The sequence below is a fragment of the Bufo gargarizans genome, chromosome 6, assembly GCF_014858855.1.
Source record: "Bufo gargarizans isolate SCDJY-AF-19 chromosome 6, ASM1485885v1, whole genome shotgun sequence".
Lineage (NCBI taxonomy): Eukaryota > Metazoa > Chordata > Amphibia > Anura > Bufonidae > Bufo > Bufo gargarizans.
The window spans coordinates 207,977,578-208,000,035 of NC_058085.1; positions in this window are offsets into that span (position 1 = coordinate 207,977,578).

Here is a 22,458-nt window from a genome sequence, read left to right on the forward strand (position 1 = left end):
TTCCCGACTCCAATCAGGCAATCAGAATAAATCCCTGGATCAACGATCTCTCTCTAGTAGCTATAGCCTGTAATATTATTACGCTCCAGAAATACATCCAGGCCCCTCTTGAATTCCTTTATTGTACTCACCATCACCACCTCCTCAGGCAGAGAGTTCCATAGTCTCACTGCTCTTACAGTAATTACAGTGCGGGGGTTAAGGGCAGCAGGCCAACAGCCAGGCAGCCAGCCGGCAACTCGCCCTCACAGAGAAGCGGCTCCTCCTGCAGACAGTGCGGCTGTGCTGCTAGTCCTGCCGCTCGGGACCCCCGCATCGGGTAACATAGGCAGGAAGACGGCATGACTGCCACGGTGCTAAACCTTCCCTGGCAGCTACAACCACCCAGAACTGGCCAACAGATGACTTAACCACTGTGCTGCATTTAACTTCCTAACCTTAGTTGGCTTGCAGGCGTCTGCAAGGTCTCGCAGGACAGCGCCTACAACAACAGCCCCATCATTCATACCTGCGGCGCCGTCCCCGCCTGCCCCCTTCTCTCGCCGAGCTGCGCTGCACCAACTTGCGGTGCATGCGCCGGAAGACCCGGTACCTGGAGGGGGGAGACGACTGGGCGATGCATGCTCCGGCAGCCGGCGCGAGGCCGGGGGCCTGCGTGGAGCTTCTGGCCGGGCTGTGAATCAGGGGAACACGAGGTGCCGGTGGCAGGCGTGTCCGCCCGGGCCGCAGAGCGGTGATATTCAGGGGTGGTGATGCGGCTGGCTGCACGAACCGAGATGACGACTGAAGACGCGACCGGAAGTGACGTCAGGCGCAGGAGCTGGTAAGCAAAGAACGGGCGCCCTCCTTCTTGTACCATGGGGTTTAAATAGGGGAGGTCGCTCCACCCACAATTACAGGCTGCACGCAGCCTTAACGATTTGCCTGAGATCGTGTGTGTCAGGCCCACAGCATGTACTGTGCCCACTACTGCCAGTTCCCAGTGCAACCACTCATATCTGGTGTCACAGTAGCTTGCATTTAAAAAAAGAAAACAATTTTTTCACTGTAATCTAATTGCAGTTTCCTGCCAGCGTGTGTGTCAGGCCCACAGCATGTACTGTTCCCACTACTGCCAGTGCACAGTGCCACCACTCATATTTGGTGTCACAGTAGCTTGCATTTAAAAAAAGAAAAAAAAAAATTCACTGTAATATAATTGCAGTTGCCTGCCAGCGTGTGTGTCAGGCGCACAGCGTGTTCTGTGCCCACTACTATCATTGCCCAGTGCCACCACTCATATCTGGTGTCAAAGTAGCTTGCTTTTAAAAAAAGAAAATGTTTTCGCTGTAATCTAATTGCAGTTGCCTGCAAGCGTGTGTGTCAGGCCCACAGCGTGTACTGTGCCAACTACTGCCATTGCCCAGTGCCACCACACATTTTTTTCACAGTAATCTAATTGCAGTTGCCTGCCAGCATGTGTGTCAGACCCACAGCGTGTATTGTGCCCAATACTGCCAGTGTACAGTACCACCACTCATATCTGGTGTCACAGTAGCTTGCATAAAAAAAAAAACTATTTTGTCACTGTAATCTAATCGCAGTTGACTGCAAGTGTGTGTGTCAGGTCCACAGTGTACTGTTCACACTACTACCAGTGCCACCACTCATATCTGGTGTCACAGTAGCTTGCATTTTTTTTTTTTTTTTTTTTTTTCCTTTTTATTGGGAAAACTACAAAACATTTACAATAAAAAATGTATTACAGTCTCTCAATTCTTAGTAACCCAAGTGATTATATGTGCATATATTCCACTCATCTTTTCAAAATATTTAGAAAACCCTCCCCTCCCTCCCTCCCAGTTTGTGGTGCATCAAAGTAGGACCCTTATATATAAAACAACTTGATCTCAGCTAACCAGACCTCCAACCACCCCATATCCTGGTCCATTGATATTCATTTTCCCTCCGTCTGTATAAAATTTTTTCGTAGTTCATTACCTTATCAATTAAATTTATCCATGTGTTTTTGTTTGGAGTAGAACGGGCGAACCAGGTGCGGCTGATCAAAACTCTAGCCAACATCAATACTCTACTCAAAAGAATCTTTTGATACTTATGATTTTTTAATTTGGAGAGATCATTGAGAATAAATACTTGTGGTTCAAAAGGAATTCGAATTTTTAGTTTACACATAATATAGTTATTGATACCGTTCCAGTAGTTTATAAGTTCTGGACAGGTCCATATCATATGGAGAAAGTCTGCTCCTACAGTGTCACATTTGGGACAGTTGGACGTGTCTCTTAACCCACATTTGTTCATCCACAATGGAGTAATATATAATCTGTGGCAGATATAAAATTGTATCAGGACATGGTTAAAGTTCTGGGATAGTGAAGATAGATTCCCAAAAATATTATCCCACCCTTCTATTTGTACATTCGGACAGTCCACCTCCCACGCTTTTTGTCCTGGAGAGTGTATGTCACTAAACCGTGCTTTAAGTAATAACTTATATATATTTGAAATTTTTATTCTGGAATGTGTACCTCCTACCCAATCATTCAGAAAGGATACATTATCTATATCCAACAGCCGCTTATCATCCAAGCTGGATAACACAGAACGCAATTGGAAATACCTAAACCATGAAAGATTTTTTAAATTTTGTATCATTTCTATATAGGATTTAATTTCTCTATCTTTAACTACCTGTGAGATATATAAAATTTTATTCTTCTGCCAAAATGTGTCAGCTGCAATTTCGTCCAGCCTTTGTAAATACAAATTATGCCAAAGAGGCGTAAATGTAAGTGAACCCTTAACTTTCAACCATGTCCTAGTTGTAGCCCACACCTTAAGGAGTAGTTTTATAGTCTCTCTGTAGCCTTGCTCATAGCTCTTCAATAGGCCAGATTCCAACAAGGAAAAAATATTATTGTGGGCATGACTATTTACCAACTTCCCCAGTAGTGCGCTATGCTCTGATTCATAGCACCTCAATAGCTGGGCTGCAATAAAGTATCCCTTAAAGTAGGGGAGATTTAAACCCCCGCACTCCACTGATCTATACAAATACTCCAACTTAATTCGAACTCGCTTTCTTCCCCATATTAAATCATTAATTAGTCTCTCTATAAGTTTAAAATGTTTGTCTTGTATCCAAATAGGTGTATTCCTGAGCACATAGAGCAATTGTGGTAATATCACCATTTTGACTAGTGAAACTCGATCAGCTCTAGATAGGGGAAGTTTCAGCCAAATTCCTATTTTAGCTCTGATCTTTACTATTATGGGGATCAAATTAAGTTCTACAAAATTTTCGACCCGAGGCGATATCGTCAAACCCAAATATTGAAAAGTATCAACAATATCCAACTGTGTAACAGGAATCTCTTTCTGTGGTAGGGGGTCTATTGGAAGCAGACTAGTCTTGGTCCAGTTTATAAGAAGACCAGAAACCTCACCAAATAATTTAACCATTTGAATAATCCTAGGGAGAGTGGTTTCCGTATGATCTATAAAAAACAGAACATCGTCTGCATATAGTGAGATACGATCTTGTGTTCCTAGCGTACCAAATCCTTTGATCTGATCGTCCTGCCTAATGGCCATCGCAAGGGGTTCGATATATATATCAAATAATAAGGGAGATAGTGGGCAACCCTGACGGGTGCCTCTGTTTAACTCGATACTGCTACTCAAAATTCCATTAAGACTCAATTTAGCCCTTGGAGATCCATACAATAGCCTAAGAGTACGTATAAACCTCTCTCCAAAGCCCATCCTAGCAAGAACCTTCCAGAGGAAACGCCACTCCACCCTGTCAAAGGCCTTAGAGGCATCTAATGACAGGATGGAGCGGGCGGTCCCCCCAGGGGCCTGGATATTAGAAAAGAGCCGGTGTAGATTATAATGTGTACCCTTATTTTTAATGAAACCGCTCTGATCCGGATGGACTATGGAGGAGATGACCCCAGAGAGCCTTGTAGCAAGGACCCTCGCCAAAAGCTTTACATCTGCATTAAGCAGTGAAATTGGTCTGTAAGATTCTAAATCTAGAGGGTCCTTGCCTTTTTTTGGAATTAGTATCACTGTAGCCTCCATCATTGAATCTGGCAACCTCCCATCCTCCATTGATTCAGTAAAGACCTCCAGTAATCTAGGAAAAATACAGTCCCCATATTTGCTATAAAATTCATATGGAAGCCCGTCTGAACCAGGAGTAGAATTAGGTGAACATAATTTAATAGCTCCCTCAAGTTCCTTAATTGAGACCTCCAGTTCTAATGCTTTCTTTTGGTTCTCAGTAATAGTTGAAAAGTTAATCCTATCTAGGTAGAGATCTATCTTATCGTCTGTAATATTAGAATCAGCCTTATACATATCAAGAAAATAATCAAAAAAGGCCTTCTCCACCGGACCCTGACCAGTAACTGTTCTACCATCCCTCACTCGAACCTTCTCTATATGTTTTTTAGGTTGTTGATTGGAGATTACTCTGGAGAGTAGCCTACCGGGTCGCCCAGAATCAGTAAAGTATTTTTGCCCTTTAAAGAAAAGATTCTGTTGAGCTTTATCCAGTAAAAAATTAGCATATATTTGTGTGGCTTTTTGCATATTTTCCCTATTTTTCTCCGTCTTATTTATATGGAAGGATTCTGTCGCTAAGATCACATGTTTCTCTAGATTTTTCTGTTTTTTTCCATATTCTCTTCTAAGATTCGTGATATTACTAACCATCAATCCCCTCATGTACGCCTTAAAGGTATCCCATACCACTTGAATTTTTGCTGAGCCGTCGTTGATATCCCAGAATCGGCCTATTTCATTTCGAATTATTTCATGTGTCTTTATGACTGATAGCCAGTAAGGGTTTAGTCTAAAGGGAGGTTTTGATATATATCTATCCTGAGAGAAGCATAATTCAAGTACTAACGGGGAGTGATCAGATATTGACCTTGTTTCATATTTCATTCGTTTTATCAATTTCATATATTTGCTATTTATCAGTACTAGGTCAATTCTAGACAATGATTTACCTGCTTTACTAAAACATGAAAAAACCCTTTTCCCCTGTCCCAGATATTCCCAAGCGTCCTCAAATCCAGCCTCCAGGCAGAACCGTGCGAGGGGGGACCCCTGGACCGTACTGTCACCCCTAGCACTCATAGAGACCCTATCACGTAAAGGATCGATGACACAATTAAAATCACCAATAATCAATGTTGGACATTCTGGCCATTTATCCATGAATAATAGAAGAGAGTTAAGAACCAGATGAGAAAATGGCGGAGGGATATAGACAAAGGCCAAAATACATAACTCTCCCCCTAACCTGCAATATAGAAAAATAAATCTTCCCTGTTGGTCGACAGAGGATGCCTCACAAACGAAGTCAATAAGTCTATGTATCAACACCGTAACACCTCTCGAGTAATTGGAGAGGGTAGAATGATACGTATGCACAGCCCATCCCCTGTCGACCACTCTAGTGGTCTCCTCAGTAAGATGGGTCTCGAGCAAACATACTATTGCTGGTAGATGGGCCTGAGTCAAGTCAAAAACCGCTTGTCTCTTACCTCTTTCCCCCAAACCACGTACATTCCAAGAAAAAATTCTAATCATCGTCATCAACAATGGTTAAATGGAAGATTAGGAGAGAGGGAAAAAGGAGAAAACAAGATGGAAAAAGAGAATAATAAACTGAAAAAAAAGGGAACCACACCTACTTTGACGCACCACAACCCAACCCCCCCCCTCACCCCCCTCCCACAGGCAACCCACCACATATTGTAGTAGATTTCTTTCCTATGACCAACCCTCGACCCTCCCCCCAGTCAACCACCCCCACACCGCCATTTTGAAGCAAGGAAGACTACATTTAGGGGTATGAGCCCCTTATATTACTAATTATTCCCGTCAATTCATAACCCAATTGAGTCATCGATTGTTTCGCTCAATCCAGTCCGCGGCTTCTTCTGAGGTATCAAAAAAAAAAGTTTTATCTTCAAAAATAATCCGCAGTTTGGCCGGGAATATAAGAGAATATTTAATATCCCTCTCTCTTAGCTTCTTTTTAACAATCATGAATGTGCGTCTCTTTTCTTGTATTTCTTTCGAAAAGTCAGGAAAAAAGGCCAGTCTAATCCCGTTATACACAACCGGTGAGGATTCCCTCGCCCTTCTCAGGAGGACATCTCTGTCCCCTGAAGTCAGTGACTTAGCAAGGATTGTCCGAGGTTGTCTCCCTGGAATTGGTTTTCCTCCTGGGACCCGATGAGCTCTTTCAATCATGAAAAGAGGAGAAAATGACTCTTTACCAAAGTTCTCAAGAATTAGTTTCTGTACAAATTCGGTTGGATTTTTTCCTTCCTCACCCTCTGGAATCCCTATTATTCTCACGTTATATCTTCGTGACCTATCTTCAAGGTCCACTACCTTTTTCTTCAGGAGATTATTTTCCACTTTAAGTATAGAAACTTCCGTATTTATTTTTTTGGATTCCTTCTGTATAAGGGTGACAGAACTTTCAAGGGTGTTGAGTCTGTCTCGCATTTTGGTCAATTCATCTTTTATTAGTCCCACATCAACTTGAATAGATCCAAGTTGGGTTGTAACCACCTGTATTAAATCTCCGTTCTGTTTAACCGCTAGGAGTATTTCTTCCAGCGGGGACGAATTGTCATCAGGGATAACTTCCCCCATTATTCCATCCTCCTCCTCAGGGTATCTAGCGCCTTTTTGTATTTCTCGCTCAGTTACCTCTAATTCATAATTTTTTTTTTCAGAGAATTCCTTTTGTCCGCCCCTCGTATTGACCCTTGGGGATTTCAGAAACTGGTCAAGTTTTGTTGGTTCAGCCGTTCTAGACCCATGTTTCTGACCTGATAGATCGGTCGAACGCCTTGGGGCTTTTGGGCCCATATCTTATTCCTCTTTATTTTTTAATTTTTTTTTTTTTTTTTTTTTTAAATATATTTTTTTTAGATATTTATTTGATTTTTTTTTTTCCCCTTATTCCGCCTCCTTTCTCTCTTTTAAATATATACCTTTTTTTTTTTTTTTTTTTTTTGCTCTCCTTCTTTCTCATTTAAAAAATAGAAAAACAATTTTTTCACTGTAATCTAATTGCATTTGCCTGAGAGTGTGTGTGTCAGGCCTACTGCATGTACTGTGCCAACTACTGCCAGTGCCCAGTGCCACCACTTATATCTGGTGTCACAGTAGCTTGCATTTAGAAAAGAAAACTATTTTGTCACTGTAATCTAATTGCAGTTCCCTGCTAGTGTGTGTGTCAGGCCCACAGCGTGTACTGTGCCCACTACTGCCATTGCCACCACTCATATCTGGTGTCACAGTATCTTGCATTAAAAAAAAGAACACTTTTTTTCACTGTAATCTAATTGCAGTTGCCTGCCAGCGTGTGTGTCAGGTCCACAGCGTGTACTGTGCCCACTACTGCCAGTGCCCAGTGCCTCCCCTCATATCTAGAGTCACAGTAGCTTGCATTTAAAAAATAGAAAACAATTTTATCACTAATCTAATTGCAGTTGCCTGCCAGCGTGTGTCAGGCCCACAGCGTGTACTGTGCCCACTATTGCCAGTGCACAGTGCCAAAACTCATATCTGGTGTCACAGTAGCTTGAGTTTAAAAAATTGAAAGCAATTTTTTCACTGTGATATAATTGCAGTTGCCTGCCAACGTGTGTGTCAGGCGCACAGCGTGTTCTGTGCCCACTACTGCCAGTGCCCAGTGCCATTACTCATATCTGCTGTCACAGCAGCTTGCATTAAAAAAATGGAGATGTTTTCACTGTAATCTAATAGCAGTTGTCTGCAAGCGTGTGTTTCAGGCCCACAGCGTGTACTGTGCCACCTACTGCCAGTGCCCAGTGCCACCACACAATTTTTTCACTGTAATCTAATTGCAGTTGCCTGCCAGCATGTGTGTCAGGCCCACAGCGTGTATTGTGCCCACTACTGCCAGTGCCACCTTACAATTTTGTCACTGTAATATAATTGCAGTTGCCTGCAAGCGTGTGTGTCAGGCCCACAGTGTGTACTGTGCCCACTATTGCCAGTGCCACCACTCATATCTGGTGTCACAGTAGCTTGCATTTAAAAAAAGTGAACAATTTTGTCACTATAATATAATTGCAGTTGCCTGCAAGCGTGTGTATAAGGCCCACAGTGTGTACTGTGCCCACTACTGCCAGTGCCCAGTGCCACCACTCATATCTGGTGTCACAGTAGCTTGCATTTAAAAATTTTTTTTTTTTTTTTACTGTAATCTAATTGCAGTTGCCTGCCAGTGTGTGTGTCAGGCCCACAGCATGTACGGTGCCCACTACTGCCAGTGCCCAGTGGCTCCACTCATATCTGGTGTCACAGTATCTTGCATTTAAAAAAAGAACACTTTCTTTCACTGTAATCTAATTGCAGTTGCCTGCCAGCGTGTGTGTCAAGTCCACAGCGTGTACTGTGCCCACTACTGCCAGTGCCCAGTGCCTCCACTCATATCTGGTGTCACAGTAGCTTGCATTTAAAAAATAGAAAACAATTTTATCTCTGTAATATAATTGCAGTTGCCTGCAAGCGTGTGTGTCAGGCCCATAGTGTGTACTGTGCCCACTACTGCCAGTGCCACCAATCATATCTGGTGTCACAGTAGCTTGCATTTAAAAAAAGAGAGCAATTTTGTTACTGTAATATAATTGCAGTTGCCTGCAAGCGTGTGTGTCAGGCCCACAGTGTGTACTGTGCCCACTACTGCCAGTGCCACCACTCATATCTGGTGTCACAGTGGCTTGCATTTAAAAAAAGAAAATGTTTTCACTGTAATCTAATTGCAGTTGCCTGTAAGCGTGTGTGTCAGGCCCACAGCGTGTACTGTGCCAAGTACTGCCAGTGCCCAGTGCCACCACTCATATCTGGTGTCACAGTAGCTTGCATTTAAAAAAAGATAACAATTTTATCACTGTAATCTAATTGCAGTTGCCTGCCAGCGTGTGTGTCAGGTCCACAGTGTGTACTGTGCCCACTACTGCCAGTGCCACCACTCATATCTGGTGTCACAGTACCTTGCATTTAAAAAAATATTTTTTTTCACTGTAATCTAATTGCAGTTGCCTGCAAGCGTGTGTGTCAGACCCACAGCGTGTACTGTGCCCACTACTGCCAGTGCCACCACTCATATCTGGTGTCACAGTAGCTTGCATTTAAAAAAATAATTATTTTTTTACTGTAATCTAATTGCAGTTGCCTGCCAGTGTGTGTGTCAGGCCCACAGCAGGTACGGTGCCCACTACTGTCAGTGCCCAGTGGCTCCACTCATATCTGGTGTCACAGTATCTTGCATTTAAAAAAAGAACACTTTCTTTCACTGTAATCTAATTGCAGTTGCCTGCCAGCATGTGTGTCAAGTCCACAGCATGTACTGTGCCCACTACTGCCAGTGCCCAGTGCCTCCACTCATATCTGGTGTCACAGTAGCTTGCATTTAAAAAATAGAAAACAATTTTATCTCTGTAATATAATTGCAGTTGCCTGCAAGCGTGTGTGTCAGGCCCATAGTGTGTACTGTGCCCACTACTGCCAGTGCCACCAATCATATCTGGTGTCACAGTAGCTTGCATTTAAAAAAAGAGAACAATTTTGTCACTGTAATATAATTGCAGTTGCCTGCAAGCGTGTGTGTCAGGCCCACAGTGTGTACTGTGCCCACTACTGCCAGTGCCACCACTCATATCTGGTGTCACAGTGGCTTGCATTTAAAAAAAGAAAATGTTTTCACTGTAATCTAATTGCAGTTGCCTGTAAGCATGTGTGTCAGGCCCACAGCGTGTACTGTGCCAAGTACTGCCAGTGCCACCACTCATATCTGGTGTCACAGTAGCTTGCATTTAAAAAAAGATAACAATTTTATCACTGTAATCTAATTGCAGTTGCCTGCCAGCGTGTGTGTCAGACCCACAGCGTGTACTGTGCCCACTACTGCCAGTGCCACCACTCATATCTGGTGTCACAGTAGCTTGCATTAAAAAAACGAGAAAATCATTTTTTGACTGTAATATAATTGCAGTTGCCTGAGAGCGTGTGTGTCAGGCCCACAGTGTGTATTGTGCCCACTTTTGCCAGTTCCCAGTGCCACCACTCATATCTGGTGTCACAGTAGCTTGCATTAAAAAAAATAAAAAAATAAATCACTGTAATCTAATTACAGTTGCCTGCCAGCGTGTGTGTCAGGCCCGCAGCATGTACTGTGCCCACTATTGCCAGTGCCACCACTCATATCTGGTGTCACAGTAGCTTGCATTTAAAAAAAAAGAATAAAAAAATTCAATGTAATGTAATTGCAGTTTCCTCCCAGCGTGTGTGTTAGGCCCACAGCGTGTACTGTGCCCACTTCTGCCAGTGCCCAGTGCCACCACTCATATACGGTGTCACAGTAGTTTGCATTTAAAAGAAGAAAGCAATTTTTTCATTGTAATCTAATTGCAGTTGCCTGCCAGCGTGTGTTTTAGGCCACAGCGTGTACTGTGCCCTCTACTGCCAGTGCCACCCCTCATATCTGGTATCACAGTAGCTTGCACTTAAAAAAAGAAAATGTTTTCACTGTAATCTAATTGCGATTCTCTGCCAGCGTATGTGCAGGCCCACAGCGTGTACTGTGCCCACTACTGCCAGTGCCCAGTGCCACCACTCATATCTGGTGTCACAGTAGCTTGCATTTAATGAAAAAAAACTATTTTGTCACTGTAATCTAATCGCACTTGACTGCAAGCGTGTGTGTCAGGCCCACAGCGTGTACTGTGCCCACTACTGCCAGTACCCAGTGCCAGCACTGATATCTGTTGTCACAGTAGCTTGCATTCAAAAGAAGAAAACAATTTTTTCATTGTAATCTAATTGCAGTTGCCTGCCAGCGTGTGTTTTAGGCCACAGCGTGTACTGTGCCCACTACTGCCAGTGCCACCACTCGAATCTGGTGTCACAGTAGCTTGCATTTAAAAAAAGAAAACTATTTTGTCACTGTAATCTAATTGCAGTTGCCTGCAGGCGTGTGTGTCAGGCCCACAGCGTGTACTGTGCCCACTACTGCCAGTGCCTAGTGTCACCACTCATATCTGGTGTCACAGTAGCTTGCATTTAAAAAAAGAAAACATTTTTGTCACTTTAATCTAATTGCAGTTCCCTGTCAGCGTGTGTGTCAGGCCCACAGCGTGTACTGTGCCCACTACTGCCAGTGCCACCACTCATATCTGGTGTCACAGTATCTTGCATTTAAAAAAAGAAAACATTTTTGTCACTGTAATCTAATTGCAGTTGCCTGCCAGCGTGTGTGTCAGACCCACAGTGTGTACTGTGCCCACTACTGCCAGTTTCCAGTGCCACCACTCATATCTGGTGTCAGAGTAGCTTGCATTTAAAAAAAGGAAAAAAAAGATCACTGTAATATAAATGCAGTTGCCTGCCAGCATGTGTGTCAGGTCCACAGCGTGTACTGTACCCAGTACTGCCAGTGCCACCACACATATCTCATGTCACAGTAGCTTGCATTTAAAAAAAGAAAATGTCACTGTAATCTAATTGCAGTTCCCTGCCAGCGAGTGTCAGGCCCACAGCGTGTACTCTGCCCACCACTGCCAGTGCCACCGCTCATATCTGGTGTCATAGTATTTTCCATTTAAAAAAAGAAAACAACTTTTTCACTGTAATCTAATTGCAGTTGCCTGCCAGCGTGTGTGTCAGGCCCACAGCATGTACTGTGCCCACTACTGCCAGTGCCTAGTGTCACCACTCATATCTGGTGTCACAGTAGCTTGCATTTAAAAAAAGAAAACATTTTTTCACTGTAATCTAATTGCAGTTCCCTGTCAGCGTGTGTGTCAGGCCCACAGCATGTACTGTGCCCGCTACTGCCAGTGCCACCACTCATATCTGGTGTCACAGTAGCTTGCATTTAAAAAAAGAAAACAATTTTTTCACTGTAATATAATTGCAGTTTCCTCCCAGCGTGTGTGTTAGGCCCACAGCATGTACTGTGCCCACTACTGCCAGTGCCCAGTGCCACCACTCATATACGGTGTCACGGTAGCTTGCATATAAATGAAGAAAACTATTTTTTCATTGTAATCTAATTGCAGTTGCCTGCCAGCGTGTGTTTTAGGCCACAGCGTATACTGTGCCCACTACTGCCAGTGCCACCACTCATATCTGGTGTCACAGTAGCTTGCATTTAAAAAAAGAAAATGTTTTCACTGTAATCTAATTGCAGTTGCCTGCAAGTGTGTGTGTCAGGCCCACAGCGTGGACTGTGTCCACTACTGCCAATGCCCAGTGCCACCACTCATATCTGGTGTCACAGTAGCTTGCATTTATAAAAGAAAACAATTTTGTCACTGTAATCTTATTGCAGTTCCCTGCCAGCGTGTGTGTCAGGCTCACAACGTGTACTGTGCCCACTACTGCCAGTGCCCAGTGCCACCACACAATTTTTTCACTGTAATCTAATTGCAGTTGCCTGCCAGCGTGTGTGTCAGGCCCACAGCATGTACTGTGCCCACTACTGCCAATGCCCAGTGCCACCACTCATATCTGGTGTCACAGTAGCTTGCATTTAAAAAAGAAAACAATTTTGTCACTGTAATCTAATTGCGATTCCCTGCCAGCGTGTGTGTCAGGCCCACAGCATGTACTGTGCCCACTACTGCCAGTGCCACCACTCATATCTGGTGTCAAAGTAGCTTGCATTTAAAAAAAAGAAAACCACTTTTTCACTGTAATCTAATTGCAGTTGCCTGCCAGCGTGGGTGTCAGGCCCACAGCATGTACTGTGCCCACTACTGCCAGTGCCCAGTGCCACCAATCATATCTGGTGTCACAGTTTCTTGCATTTAAAAAAAGAAAACAATTTTTTTACTGTAATATAATTACAGTTGCCTGCAAGCGTGTGTGTCAGGCCCATAGCGTGTTCTGTGCCCACTACTGCCAGTGCCCAGTGCCACCACTCATATCTGGTTTCACAGTTGCTTGCATTTAAAAAAAGAAAACTATGTTGTCAATGTAATCTAATTGCAGTTGCCTGCCAGCGTGTGTGTCAGGCACACAGCATGTACTGTGCCCACTACTGCCAGTGCCACCACTCATATCTGGTGTCACAGTAGCTTGTATTTAAAAAAAGAAAACAATTTTTTCACTGTAATATAATTACAGTTGCCTGCCAGCGTGTGTGTCAGGCCCATAGCGTGTTCTGTGCCCACTACTGCCAGTGCCCAGTGCCACCACTCATATCTGGTTTCACAGTTGCTTGCATTTAAAAAAAGAAAACTATGTTGTCAATGTAATCTAATTGCAGTTGCCTGCCAGCGTGTGTGTCAGGCACACAGCATGTACTGTGCCCACTACTGCCAGTGCCACCACTCATATCTGGTGTCACAGTAGCTTGCATTCAAAAAATGAAAATGTTTTTACTGAAATCTAATTGCAATTGCCTGCAAGCGTGTGTGTCAGGCCAACAGCGTGTCCTGTGACCACTACTGCCAGTGCACAGTGCCCACACTCATATCTGGTGTCACAGTAGCTTGCATTTAAAAAAAAGGAAACAATTTTGTCACTGTAATCTAAACGCAGTTGCCTGCCAGCGTGTGTCAGGCCCACAGCGTTTATTGTGTGCACTACTGCCAGTGCCCAGTGCCACCACTCATATGTGGTGTCTCAGTAGCTGGCATTTAAAAAATGAAAATGTTTTCACTGTAATCTAATTGCAGTTGCCTGCAAGCGTGTGTGTCAGGTCCACAGTGTGTACTGTGCCCACTAATGCCAGTGCCACCACTCAATTTTGTCACTGTAATCAAATTGCAGTTGCCTGCCAGCGCGTGGGTCAGGCCCACAGCGTGTACTGTGCCTACTACTGCCAGTGCCCAGTGCCACCACTCATATCTGGTTTTGCAGTAGCTTGCATTTAAAAAAAGAGAACTATTTTAGTTACTGTAATATAATTGCAGTTCCCTGCAAGCGTGTGTGTCAGGCCCACAGTGTGTACTGTGCCCACTACTGCCAGTGCCCAGTGCAACCACTCATATCTGGTGTCACAGTAGCTTGCATTTTAAAAACAGAAAACAATTTTTTCACTGTAATCTAATTGCGGTTCCCTGCAAGCGTGTGTGTCAGGCACACAGCGTGTACTGTGCCCCTTACTGCCAGTGCCACCACTCATATCTGGTGTCACAGTAGCTTGTATTTAAAAAAAGAAAACAATTTTTTACTGTAATCTAATTGCAGTTGCCTGCAAGTGTGTGTGTCAGGCCCACAGCGTGTACTTTGCCCACTACTGCCAGTGCCCAGTGCCACCACTCATATCTGGTGTCACAGTAGCTTGCATTTAAAAAAGGAAAACAATTTTGTCACTGTAATCTTATTGCAGTTCCCTGCCAGGGTGTGTATCAGGCCCACAGCATGTACTGTGCCCACTACTGCCAGTGCCACCACTTATATCTGGTGTCACAGTAGCTTGCATTTAAAAAAGAAAACAAATTTTTCACTGTAATCTAATTGCAGTTGCCTGCAAGCGTGTGTGTCAGGCCCACAGCATGTACTGTGCCCACTACTGCCAGTGCCCAGTGCAACCACTCATATCTGGTGTCACAGTAGCTTGCATTTAACAAAAAGAAAATTATTTTTTCACTGTAATATAATTGCAGTTGCCTGCCAGCGTGTGTGTCAGGCCCACAGCGTGTACTATGCCCACTACTGCCCACTATGGCACAAGGGTCTTTGGGCCCCTAAGGCTCCTGGGCCTGGAAGCGACTGCTACCTCTGCACCCCCTATAGCTACGCCCCTGCTGGTGTCACAGTAGCTTTCACCCATAAAACAACTAATCGGGAAAAAAAATGACAGGCAGAGGCAGGCCACCCCACAGGGCCCGTCGTGGTCATGGTGCTGTGATTCCCTTTGGCCCTAGAATAATGCCCAGTGTTCAGAGGCCACGTACCCTGAACTCGAAAAGTTCTGAGGACATAGTTGACTGGCCAACCCAGGACACCACCAACACTAGCGCCACAGCTGCTTCACTTGATCTGTCAGAGGAGTTATTTACACATCAGTTGGAAGAAATGAGTGATGCGCAACCATTATTCGCAGAGGATGTAGATAACAGGGATATGTCTCAGTCAGGCAGAATTGCACACATGGATACACGGTGTGATGATGATGATGTTGTACCCGCTGCTGCTTCCTTTGCTGAGTTGTCAGATACAAGTGAAGCGATTGATGATGAGGATGTGTCCGTGGATGTCACGTGGGTGCCCACTCGAAGAGAAGAAGAACAGGGGGAAAGTTCAGATGGGGAGACAGGAGGAGTAGACTAGTTGGAAGCAGGGGGAGGTCATCGCAAGGAGCTAGTGGCACAGTCAGACAGCATATATAGGCATCCGGGGTCAGCTAGACATGCTCTTGCCACCACCAGAATGCCGTTATTGCAAAGCTCAGCAGCGTGGCATTTATTTTGTGTGTCTCCCTCTGATAACAGCGATGCCATTTGCAACCTGTGCCAAAAGAAACCGAGTCGTGGGAAGTCCAACACCCACCTAGGTACAACTGCTTTGCGACGGCACATGATCTCACATCACAAACGCCTATGGTATCAACACATGATGACGAGCACAAGCAGCACACAAACTCAAAGCCACCATCCTCCTCCTGGTCCAGCATCTTCAGCCACGTCAACCACTGCTGTCCTCCTTGCCCCCTCTCAGCCACCTGCCACTCCGCCTCTCGCCTTGAGCAGTTCCTGCTCATCTGCCCACAGTCAGGTGTCTGTCAAGGAAATGTTTGAGCGTAAGAAGCCAATGTCACAGAGTCACCACCTTGCCCGGGTCTGACAGCTGGCTTATCGGAACTCTTAGCCTGCCAGCTTTTACCATACAAGTTGGTTGAGTCTGAGGCCAAAAAAGTTGTAGCTATTGGGACACCGCAGTGGAAGGTACCCAGCCGATTTTTTTTTTTCACAAAAGGCAATCCCCAACCTGTACTCTATTGTGGAAAAGGAAGTCATGGCATGTCTGGCACACAGTGTTGGGGCAATGGTCCATCTGACCACTGATTCCTGGTCTGCAAAGCACGGTCAGGGCAGGTATATAACGTACACTGCGCATTGGGTAAACCTGCTGACGGCTGCCAAGCACGGAATGCGTGGCTCTGCAGAGGAGTTGGTGACACCGCCTCGACTTGCAAGCAGGCCTGCTGCCACCTCCTCTTATCCTCCTACTCCATCCTCTTCGCTAACCTCCTCGGCTGAGTCCTCCTCTGCTGCTGCGTCTTGCTCCACATCAACTGCACCACCCCAGGGGATATTCCACATCCCGGATACGACAGTGTCACGCTGTCTTGGGGTTGACTTGTCTGAAAGCAGAAAGTCACACCGGACTAGCACTCCTGTCCGCCCTGAACGCACAGGTGGATCAGTGGCTGACTCCGCACCAACTGGAGATCGGCAAAGTGGTGTGTGACTACGGAAGCAATTTGTTGGCGGCATTGAATTTGGGCAAGTTGACACATGTGCCGTGCATGGCACATGTGTTGAATCTGATCGTACGATGCTTTGTGCAGAAGTACCCAGGCTTACAGGACGTCCTCAAGCAGGCCAGGAAGGTGTGTGGCCATTTCAGGCGTTCCTACACGGCCATGGCGCACTTTTCAGATATTCAGTGGCAAAACAACATGCCAGTGACGTGCTTGATTTGCGACAGCCCGACACATTGGAATTTAACACTCCTAATGTTCGACCGCATGCTCCAACAGGAAAAAGCCGCCAACGAGTATTTGTATGACCAGGGTGCTAGGACAGCTTCTGCAGAGCTGGGTATTCTTTTGCCACGTTACTGGACGCTCATGTGCAATGCCTGTAGGCTCATGCATCCTTTTGAGGAGGTGACAAACCTAGTCAGTCGCTCCATCAGCGACATCATCCCATTTGTTTTCTTCCTGGAGCGTGCGCTGCAAAGAGTGCTGGATCAGGCCGTAGATGAGTGTGAAGAGGAAGAGTTGTGGTCACCATCACCACCAGAAACAGCCTTATCAGCATTGCTTGCTGGACCTGCGGCAACGCTGGAAGAGGAGTCTGAGGAAGAGGAGTCAGAGGAGGAATGTGGCTTTGAGGAGGAGGAAGACCAACCACAGCAGGCATCACAGGGTGCTCGTTGTCACCTATCTGGTACCCGTGGTGTTGTACGTGGCTTGGAGGAAGAACAGTCCTTCAGTGAGGATGAGGAACGGGACATGAGTAGCTCGGCATCCAACCTTGTGCAAATGGGGTCTTTCGTGCTGTCATGCTTGTTGAGGGACCCTCGTATAAAAAGGCTGAAGGAGAACGACCTGTACTGGGTGGCCACGCTACTAGACTCCCGGTATAAGCAGAAAGTGCCTGAAATGTTACCGAATTTCGGAAGTCGGAAAGGATGCAGCAGTTTCAAGACAAGTTAAAAAGTATGCTTTACACGGCGTATAAGGGTGATGTCACAGCACAAGGGGAATCTAACAGGGGAAGAGGTGAAAGTAATCCTCCTCCTCCCACGACCACGCCGGCAAGGACAGGACGCTTTACAGACATGTTGTTGATGGAGGACATGTGGAGCTTTTTAAGTCCTACGTATCGCCGCAGCCCTTTTGGGTCCACCCTCAGAGAACGACTCGACCGACAGGTAGCAGACTACCTCGCCTAGCTGCAGATATCGACACTCTGAGGAGCGATGAACCCCTTGACTACTGGGTGTGCAGGCTTGACCTGTGGCCTGAGCTATCCCAATTTGCGATATAACTTCTGGCCTGCCCCGCTTCAAGTGTCCTGTCAGAAAGGACCTTCAGTGCAGCAGGAGGTATTGTCACTGAGAAGAGAAGTCGCCTAGGTCAAAAAAAGTCTAGATTACGTCACTTTTATTAAGATGAATGAGGCATGGATCCCGAAGGGACTGACAGTGGGCGATACATTTGACAAAAAAAGGCCTGATGAGATGAGATGCCTTGGGCTAAAAATGGTCCACACGCTGCTGTATTTTATCTCTGCATGCCGGATGACTTGCGTGACTTCTCCGCCACCAACTAGGGTTCAAGCAGCAATGTTTTAGGGCACTTTCTGCCTGGGAAACATAAATTTTTCTGGCCGCTGCTACAGCAGCGACTACAACAATACCTAATTTTTCAGGCATATGTACATGCCTAATTTTTCTGGCCTCTGGTGCTGCACTGTGGCTGCAAAAACAAAACAAAAAAAGGCACATACATATGTCAATTACCCTTCGTGATCGTTACCTTGTTGTGGTGAAGGGGCTTGCGTATCACAATGAAGCGATTACCTGTATGAGTGTGTTGGCAATGGCAATGTTGGCACACCCCAGATGGAAAGGTTGTTGCTTCATTGTGAACAGCTAAAATTAATTATACCACCACTTCAGGTACATGTGCAGTGGTATCTGTTTACTCCCAAATATAACAGATACATTTTGTAAGCTGGGATTCATTAAAACGTAACCTTTACTAGGTCATTTAAAATAATATTTCACACTGGGTGAGAGACGACAGTAACAACAAATTACCTCCACTATATAACATCAGTTACTAGTGAATACATGAAAAAAGGGTGGATCTCACCTCGTCCGAGCAGGATCCACAACCGTGGAGGAAGGTCCTGGCAGTTGGTAATGCCTGTGACCGGTGTGACCAGGGTGCTGATGTCGTGATTGGCAGCATATCCACTCCTACTACACCCTATTATGGCTTTCCTGCCTTCCTAGGGGTTAGGGGCTGTTCTAATAGCCTGCCTACCACACATGGAGCACCCGCCCAGACAGGGGCGACCCCACACCGAACCTTTCCCTCAGTATGGGTCTAGTATTCTATAAAGCCCTATTACAACGCCCTACATGCCATGTTTCTGTCTTTCCTTTATGGGAATTGAACAAATTAAGCCAGGAATGAGACAGGGTGACTTCAATAAGAGGATCCTGCAATGCGAAGCGAAATGGATCTTCTATCTTAGAATGATCCACCCATCCGGTTTAAATGAACAGAACTATTGCTGCTTTTTATGATTTAAGTCGCAATAAAAGGATGTAGTCTGACTGGGTCCCCCTTGGATCTCATGTGCTCCCGTTTACAAATGTGAGCATATGGGATCTGATGGTGGACCTGGTTAGAACATAAACGGGGGCGACTGGATCAAATATGCCGCAGTCTGGCTGGGTCCCCCTTGGATCTCATGTGCTCTCAAATATGAGCATGCGGGATCTGATGGTGGACCCGGTTAGAACACTAACGGGGACAACCGTATTAAATATGCCATATTGTTGTATTCCAGTAAATACACATCGATTTCTATGGCCCAGCTGACGTCTGGTATCCTGAGTAATGTGGCGGGTGCTTGGCGGTCCTGCTAAATTTAAATCCGGAATGCGATTGTGCATATACAAAGAGAAGGTAAGTCATCAATTGCCTTGCGATCGGGCCATGCGCTATGAGCCTAGAGGTTGCTATGCAACGAGCAACGCTCAGACGCAAGCTCTTACCTCATTTCCGGTTAGCCTGCACCATGTGATTTGAGCTTCCAGTCCGGTGGAACGCACGCGAGCGGCGTGCGTTCCACATGGAGCACCATGCTTTCTGATGGATTCGGACAGGTGAGGCAAATAATCACGGGGGGTGTACACTCACCGAAAGGAGAGGTATAAGAGGAGGCAGTTAACAACTACTCAGTGCTCACCCAAATCATTGTTATTTGTAGTGAGACACTGACTGACATGGGACACTTCCCATGCCACAGAGAGGATAAGATTCACCCACTATCCTGATGAATACAAGGCTAAAACCACCTTGATCTTGAGTAAGTACACTGAGTTGGTTTACAAGTGATTGTATGTGCGGTACTCAGAAGTATATGTGACCTATATTGAGTGTATGTCTGTAATTTTTATTTGTAGTTGCCCTTGAATACATGTGTGAAGTCCCCTGATGATGTCTGGAAAGAAAGACAGAAACATGGCATGTAGGGCGTTGTAATAGGGCTTTATAGAATACTAGACCCATACTGAGGGAAAGGTTCGGTGTGGGGTCGCCCCTGTCGGGGCGGGTGCTCCATGTGTGGTAGGCAGGCTATAAGAACAGCCCCTAACCCCTAGAAAGGCAGGAAAGCCATAATAGGGTGTAGTAGGAGTGGATATACTGCCAATCACGACATCAGCACCCTGGTCACACCGGTCACAGGCATTACCAACTGCCAGGACCTTCCTCCACGGTTGTGGATCCTGCTCGGACGAGGTGAGATCCACCCTTTTTTCATGTATTCACTAGTAACTGATGTGATATAGTGGAGGTAATTGCTGTTGTTACAAGGTTGTTACTGTCGTCTCTCACCCAGTGCAAAATATTATTTTAAATGACCTAGTAAAGGTTACGTTTTAATTCATCACAGCTTACAAAATTTATCTGTTCATTGTGAACAGACCAAAAGCGATCGTCTGGATAATTTTGCATAGAAAAAACATTAATTTTCTTTGTGATCATCTAAGGTGATCATTAAAGCCTACTAGGCCAACAATGGGCCCACACTGCAGAATCATTGTTTTCTGGGTCACTTAACTGTCACTGAACTACCTCAGCACGACCATAGGCTTTGAAAAACTGCCATCGCCTGCAATCTCACAAACGTGTGCACGAGCACAGTCATCACTACACCAAGATTGATGCATAGAGGAATAAAATGTAAGTCATGAGTGTGTCAACTATTGACAACTCTTTGCGGTTGTCTAAAATCTTTTCGATACACGTCCCCTGAGAGGGGACGTAACAGGGATTAAACTGATAAGAATAGTACTACTTAACACACCACTCCTATAGGGTGGCACAGTACATTGCACGGCGCACGTGCAGTGCCCTAAATTGGAAGTAAGAGGACTGACCAAGCATCTTTTTCCATCTCCTGGTTCCTAAAATCAATTCCATACACCGGCCCCTGATAGGGGACATAACAGGGATTAAACTAATAGGAATAGTGCTACTTAATATACCACTCATATCGGGTAGCACAGTACATTGCACGGCGCACGCTCAGTGCCCCAAATTGGAAGTAAGAGGACCAACCAAGCATCTTTTTCCCTCTCCCGTTTCCTAAAATCCATTCGATACACGTTTTCTGATAGGGTACGTAACAGGGATTAAACTGATAGGAATAGTACTACTTAACATACCACTCATATCGGGTAGCACAGTACATTGCAAGGCACACGCGCAGTGCCCCCAATTGGGAGTAAGAGGACCGACCAAGAATCTTTTTCCATCTCCCGGTTCCTAAAATCTATTCATACACCACACCAGCCCCTGATAGGGGACAAAACAGAGATTAAACTGGTAAGAACAGATTTTTTTTAATAAAAAAAAAGCAGACAGCCTCTGCGGAGCTGGGAATTTTTGGGCCGTGTTACTGAACACTCATGCACAATGGCTGTAGTAGGCTCATGCGTCCTTTGCAGAGGTGACAAACCTGGTCAGTCAAACCCAAAACAACATCATTGACCTCATCCCATATGCGTTTTTTCTGGAGCGTGCCCTGCGAAGAGTGCTGGATCAGGCCGTAGATTAGCATGACGAGGAAAGAGTTGTGGTCACCATCACCAACAGAAGCAGCCTTGTTGTCGTCGATTGCTGGACCTGCGGAGAGAGGAGTCTTAAGAAGAGGAGTCGGAGGAGGAAGGTAGCATTGAGGAGGTGGAAGACTAACCACAGCAGGCGTCCCAGGGGGCTTGTTGTCAGCTTTCGAGGACCCTTGGTGTTGTACGTGGCTGGGTGGAGGAAGAGACCTTCAATCACGTCAGTAAGGACAAGGAACAGGACATGGCTAGCTTGGTATCCAACCTTGTGCAAATGGGGAGTTTGCGGTTGTTTGCGGTGCGTTAAACGGGGAGTTTGGTCTGTCACTGTGAAGCGGGCGTAACCCTTACACTACCTGATCGATACACTATCATACCTGATGTTTTAAATCACGTTATTCCAAACAATTTAGGAATGTTAGGTGATTTATGCCCTTTATGGATTAAAACCCGACTCTGCGTCAACTACGTAATTTTCCATGGGAGTTTTGCCATGGATGCCCCTCCGGCATGCCACAGTCCAGGTGTATAATCAGCTAAATCTGTGTTTATTGCTGAGGCTGGTCAATTCATTTAGTGTCCGCCAAAGCACAGTTTTTGTTCTGGGTTTAAATACAATTCCCAACTTAGCAATTCCCTAAATCGGTGGTTTCTGCTGTATCAGGCCTACTTTAAATCTATCCATAAAAGGGTATATTAGATTGAAGGTGCGGATAGGGTCATTCTCAATAACTTCACACACACGCTACCATGCATTTCCAAGTCTAATTCTGTCCGTAAACGTATACCTGTCATCCAGGGCCTAAATACTAGGCCTACAATTTATATTCAGCTAAA